General features: G+C 46.5%; 1 pseudogene; it reads right to left on the reverse strand.

Annotated features, from left to right (window-relative positions):
* Window positions 1-515: 515 nt before the first annotated feature.
* LOC137763821 (NF-kappa-B inhibitor-interacting Ras-like protein 1) lies at window positions 516-1,094 on the reverse strand (annotated as a pseudogene).
* Window positions 1,095-6,580: the final 5,486 nt, after the last annotated feature.

A 6,580-nucleotide genomic window follows, 5' to 3' on the forward strand; every position in this document is an offset into this window, starting at 1 on the left:
TATTCATACATCTGAAAACTCTACAGTCCTCTGGGCTGCCCCCCTTTCCCATCAGCCTGCATCGGCTGGGTGTCTCTCCTTTTTGGCTTCCTTGGGAGCCAAGAAAAGAGAAGGCCTGTATTTGGAACAGTTAGTCTGATTTTCAATTCTAATAAAAGCCCTGGTCGGCATTTCACCTAATACCAGGGCTGGAAGGAGTGGGTTTGTTGATCTTTGCCTTGGTGCTTTTTTTTTTACATGTGCATACCACCCAAACTTTATTTTATTCTCTTGACAAATGCAACATAATATAGATAACAAAGGTGCTACTTTCAGGGACAAGTTTGAAACAAGGAGAATGCAAATATATTACTTCATGTCAGGCAATAGTAACTGAATTATAACTAAAAGTGCCTTAAATTACTTCCCTAGGGGTTTCCTAAGGGCCAAAGCTAGATAGAAATGGCCTGTTTTACATGAGGTCACGGACACCTCGAGGCAGTCACTATTCAAGGGACAGTTGTGCACCCTAGGGTTTAGTTCTCAGAGCTGGAGTTGCCTTTGCTTCTCCTCCCAGGCAGAGGGAAGCTCGCTTTGTTCTGGGGCTGGGAGAGTTTGCGGGCTAGCAGTGTTAAGGGCTCGATCAGGGTCTTGCGGTCTGTGACCGTCACCTCCCATAGATGCACCTTCTCGCTCCTGGCCCACCGCTGTGCCACTTCGGCGTCCGCTTGTCTCTGCTCAAAAAGGTCAGTTTTGTTTCCTAACACAACAATTGCCACCTCTTTTTTGTCTTTGAACTTATCACATTCTTTCTTCAGAAGCTCCACTCTTTGAAAGGATTCAAGGTTATTCACACTGTACACAAGAACAAAGCCATCGGCAAATGAAAAATAATGCTTCGGCAGCTCCACACCTTCCTGTAGGCCCCTGGTGTCGTAAAGATGTAACTGTTCCTTGGCTCCCCGATCTGTTTCCACTGAAACCATATACACATCTTCCATTGTTTCACAGTCCTCCATTCCAACAGCATGATTCCCATAAAGGAGCTACTCCAAAATTGCCATTTTCCCCACAGATAACAAGCCACAAACCACAACCTTACAGACCTTTCCCATCTTCTCTTAGGATGTTGGAAAGCCAACAACTAATAGTCATGGTGAGAAGCAGAGGATCTGAGGGGCTGACACCCCCAACCCCCAAAGGGAGAGATCATCATCATCGGTGGTGCTTCAATGCTATAGCACACAAGGGGTCTGTCTCGAAAACCTGGGTCCATGATGCCATGAAGTCAGGGTTTCACTCCTAAGCCCTATCTTTGAGGAGGGACTTCAGCTCCCTCCCACTCAAGCCACAAAGGTAGGACGACCTGAAATCTATTTAACTGCTGCAAAGGCCATACTGAACTGAGATTTGTCTGTGGCTAGATCAACAGCCACCGGATACTGTACATCAAGAAGGCTCTTGCTTACAATGCTTTCAGGAGACTCCAAACCAATCCATCTCAGGGTTTCTGGTGCTGGAGATCATGTTCTTCCTCTCCAGATTCTTCCAACACGAGACCCTCTAAAAGGCCAGAAAGCCAACAGGCAGCTGCTGGTTTAGGAGACCTCCCCTGTCCCCTGCTCCTATAAAATTCAGAGGGGAGCATGGCTCTGTAGTGTTACCACATTGATGGAGAGAGAGCACCACAACGGCAGTTTAGTTTCTCTTGGATCTGGGAGCAGCCTGGTGTGGGGAAAGATTGAGAGCCATCAGTCCAATTCCTGGCTGTGTGACCTAAGACAAGTTACTTGACTTCTCTGAGTCAGGTCACTCAGCCATAACATGGGAATGACAGTGCTGCTGTGTCGTAGGGGTAAACGAGACAACACTGAAAGCACTTGCACAGAGAGGTATTCAAAGGTCGCCTTTCTCTCTTGGGAAGTGAGCAGGAAACCTGGAAATCAGTTTACTAAATGGCATGGTGAGGTGCTGTTTCTCCTTCAGTCTCTTCACTTAGCATTAGGTACTGATGGGCTTACTCGAGGATTAATTTTGAAGAGTCAAGCAAACAAACAAATAATTACCATTAAATCCTGATCAATATCAGTTCTCCAAAATAGAAGCTGATTTCATTGATCTATTCCACTCTGTTGGCTGGGTGTCCACTCTGGGCCTGGCCCCAGGCATGGGAATGGAGCATTCTTGACTCCAGGGGGAAACGGAACTTGCCTGAAGCTGTCCCTGAAGGCTACGTTGGAAAATTTGCATTGGAGGCAAATCCTAAAACAATGAGTAGGAATCGATCAGGTGAAGAGAAGAGAGCACAGGGACACGGGGAGGGCGAAGGGTAAGCTGGGACGAAGTGAGAGAGTGGCATGGACATATATACACTACCAAATGTAAAACAGATAGCTAGTGGGAAACAGCTGCATCTCACAGGGAGATCAGCTCGGTGCTTCGTGACCACCTAGAGGGGTGGGAGAGGGAGGGTGGGAGGGAGACGCAAGAGGGAGGTGATATGGGGATGTATGTATATGTATAGCTGATTCACTTTGTTATACAGCAGAAACTAACACAACAATGTAAAGCAATTGTACTCCAATAAAGATGTTAAAAAAAAAAAAAAAGAGGGCAGGTGAAGGGCACGCCTGGCTGGGAGAGGCGGGTGCAGAGTCCGGGCAGGACTGTGAGGGCTTCGTGTGTCATGGGGGCAGGCGTGAGGGGTGAGGGGAGAGTGAGACAATTCAGGGATACTGCTGGCACAGTTTTGCCCCAGGACGGGCTCTCCTGAACGCTTGTCCTCCCTCCCTCCCTTCCTTCCTCCTCTCCCTCCTTCTTGCCTTATTTTCTTCCTTCTTCCTCTAAGTGGAGACAATCTAGAAACAGCTGAGAGCCACTGAAGGCTTTCGAGCAGAGAACTGACGATGCTTTTTGCCTTCAGGAAAGGTTACCCCAGAGGATACTATAGCGAATCGGACAGGAGGCTGGAGACCGGAAGCCAGGCTGATGTCCAGGTGGGACAGGACAAGAACCTGGCTTGGGAGAATGGCGGTGGGGATGCAGAGAACCCAGGTAGAGACATCCTCTGAGATGGGATCACCTGGACGTGGGGCTCCAGGAGGAGGAGGAGGATGACAGGTTAGCTAGCTCTCATCCTGCTGGAGCAGCGGGGGGTTTGATGGTGTTACTCCTCGAGACAGAGGTAGAGGAAGAGGAAGTGTCGTCTACGTGGAACAGCCTTTGCATGCCCCCCAGTTCCCCCTGCCCTGTGTCCTCAGCTGTTCTTCACTGATGGATAGTCATCCATTCACTCACGTACTCATTCGCCACCCGCCACCCATCCTTCCTCAAAGCTCTCATTGCACATGGGTGAGGGTGCCCTGTGAGTGGCACTTACATTGTCTGGGGAAAGTTCTTAGTAAAGCACTCCTGCTAAGAACTGTTCCGAGGGACATTCCAGGCTGCTTCTGCACTAAGCGTTAAGTCAGAGACTTCATGAGCTTACATGAACACTCTAGAACAGGGGCAGCAAACTGTGACCCATGGGCCAAATCTGGCCCACTGCCTGTCTTTGTAAATAAAGTTTTATTTATTTATTGTAACACAGGCACACACATTTATGAACACAACTCAGGCTGCTCTCACATTCCAGTGGCAGAGTTGAGTGGTAGCAACAGAGTGTATGGCTAACAAAGCCGAAAACCATCTGGTCCTTTAGAGAAATCATTCGTCAGCCTTGCTGTAGTGCATCCTCTCCTCTCTCTGGTGCCGTGATCGGATGTTTGATACTGATTTGGGGACCACAGTGCTCCTTTGTCTAAAAGCCCTCCATGCTTATGAATAAAGGTCAGGATTCTTAGTTCGTCATCCAACGTGCTCTTTGGAGAGAAGGAGACATTCTCTGCGTCCTTGGGTGAAACACTGATGTGAAACATTGACAGACGTCAAGAGACTTAGAGGGACTTCCCTGGTGGTGCAGTGGTTAAGAATCTGCCGTCAATGCAGGGGACACGGGTTTGAGCCCTGGTCCAGGAAGATCCCACATGCCGCAGAGCAACTAAGCCCGCGAGCCACAACTACTGACCCCACACACCACAGCTACTGAAGCCTGCGCGCCTAGAACCCTCAACAAGAGAAGCCACCGCCATGAGAAGCCTGCACATCGCAACAAAGAGTAGTCCTGCTCGCCGCAACTAGAGAAAGCCCGTGAGCAGCAACGAAGACCCAACACAGCAAAAATAAATAAATAAATAATTTTTTTAAAAAAGAGAAACTTAGAACTGTGCATTGGGTTTATTTTGACACAGTAGCTCCTTTATTGAAATCTATTCTAAGGGAAGAATCCAAATGATAGAGGAACTATTTGCCCCTTGACGTGGCTGCACCTGCACATCTGGCCTCATTCTTTGAAATGCATCAGCCCTCACGCACACTCCACAAATAAATAAACGCTTAAGGGACAGACAAGGGGTAACAAAGGTTTAGGAAGAAGAATTAAAGCAGGGAAAGTGGCCACGGGATGCCAAAGGCTGTTTTTCAGAGAATGTGGGTGGAAAACCTTGTCTCAGGATCCGATTCTACACTCGTAAAACGCACCCCACTAGCCTCCCCCTCATCCCCCACTAGATCCTGCCTTTATTTAAAATGTTGATATTTCGTTCCTCATGGAGTTTTTTTGTTCATTTTGACTTTTTGGAAATACTGTGTTAAATATTATTTATCTCGATGACTGAATTTTTCAATACCTCCTTTGATTTTGCTCCCAAGGTGAATGTCTCACTTAGTGCCCCAAGTCCCAGCTCCAGGAGAAGGAACAACTAGGGTGGTAGGGAAACAAACTCAGTGTCTTGCAAGCCAAGTGAAGAAGGTTTATCAAGAAGATGCTGGCTGACAGGATGAACGTCAAAAATGTCATGCTTAAGTGAAAGAAACCAGACACAAAAGGTCATGTACTGTGTAATCCTGTTTATAAGAAAAGTCCAGAAAAAGCATATCTGTAATCTACAGAGACAGAACTTAGATTAGAAGTTGCCAAAGCTGGGGAGGCACGCGGAGGGGTAGTGTCTATAAGGGGGCATGAGTTTCTTTTCAGGCATGATGGTAATATTCCAAAATTAGATTGTGGTTGCCTAACTCTATAACTATTTAATTATACACTTCTAAAGGTGCCTTTTGTGGTACATAAATTACACTGTAACAAAGCTGTTTTTAAAAAAAGAAAAAAAGGCCAAATAACATGAAAATTGAGAATTAAGCATTGAATGAATAAACGAATGAGTGAATGAGTGAATGACTCAACAAATGGGCACTGTCCCTAAACAAGAGAATGCCATGACATGGGAGCAGAAAGAACTGAGTCGAGAGGCTCAGATTGTTCCTTAGTAAGTCAGAGGAGGGAGTGATGTGTCATGCAGCCTCGTATACACCCCCAAGAATGCAAATTTGTATAAATTTTCTGGAACCCAAAATATCAATGTACATCAAGAAACCTAAAAACGTGCGTTGCATTTTGTGCTTGTGCATTGCATTTTGATGCAGTAATCCCATTTCGTGAAATCTATTTCAAGGAAAGAATCCCAATGTTGGAGGACCTATTTGCCCACATATGTCTATTCCAGAGCTGTTTGTAATATTGATAAAAGGAAATCAACCATGACCAGCTGGTTAAAGGACATATGAGCACCTAAAAGACAGATTATTATACAGTCATTACAATAATGTTAATGATGATGGGAATATTCTGGAACATAAATTGGAAAAAGCAGGATGACAAAGTGTAAATAGAGTATGGAAACAACCATATGGAATTGCCTGTACACGATGGTAACATAGTAACAGTGATGACCTTGTTTATGGATTTCTTTTTACTCTCTGTCAACACTGGGAGAGGACATTTTCATACGTTATCTCTTTTAATCTTGACACAAAGCTCGTGAGTTAGATATCATTTTTCAATTTTACAGATGAAGAAATGAACACTGAGGTTTAAGGAAACTCGTGCAGGGTCATGCAATTGGCAAGGGGTTGAACCCAAACTTTGCTAGCTCTCACCTCTGTGCTCATAACTGTTATGCTATGTATATTTTTCTTCTTTGTTACAAAAAGTGTGAAAATGGAAACATTTGGACTAACTGTGAACTCTGGTCTAAAAGCAACAGCTACCACTTATCGTTGGTGTTGTCCCAATAGATTGTCCGAGGCAGTCACAGAGAGAGCTTTCCCGAGGATCGAAGAATCCCTCCCAGCCGGTGAGGTGGGGTTTTCTGTTGTTATTCCCATTTCACAGACGCAGACACTGAAGTTTGGAAGAAACAATCGTGGCTCAGGGTCAAGCAGCAGGGACCGAGGGGAGGGGCCTAGGACCCCTGCGGGCTGATCCCAGGCGAACTCCTGACAGCTCATGTTCCGCAAGAGGGTGGGAACCTGCTGGTGCTGAGAGAAGGCCAAGGGTCAAGGACCAAAGGTCAAGGACCAAGGGTACCACGGGCAACCAGGCAGCACTGGGGGAGCTGGGCATCAGGTGCGGGAAGGAGGACTTAGGTTGGCCGCATGCTGAGTCACTGGAGAGAGCTGATGCGCGGGACCGAGGGCAAACACCAGGGATCTTGGTGGCGCAGCA

This window comes from Eschrichtius robustus, chromosome 4 (assembly GCF_028021215.1).
Source record: "Eschrichtius robustus isolate mEscRob2 chromosome 4, mEscRob2.pri, whole genome shotgun sequence".
Taxonomy (NCBI): Eukaryota; Metazoa; Chordata; class Mammalia; order Artiodactyla; family Eschrichtiidae; genus Eschrichtius; species Eschrichtius robustus.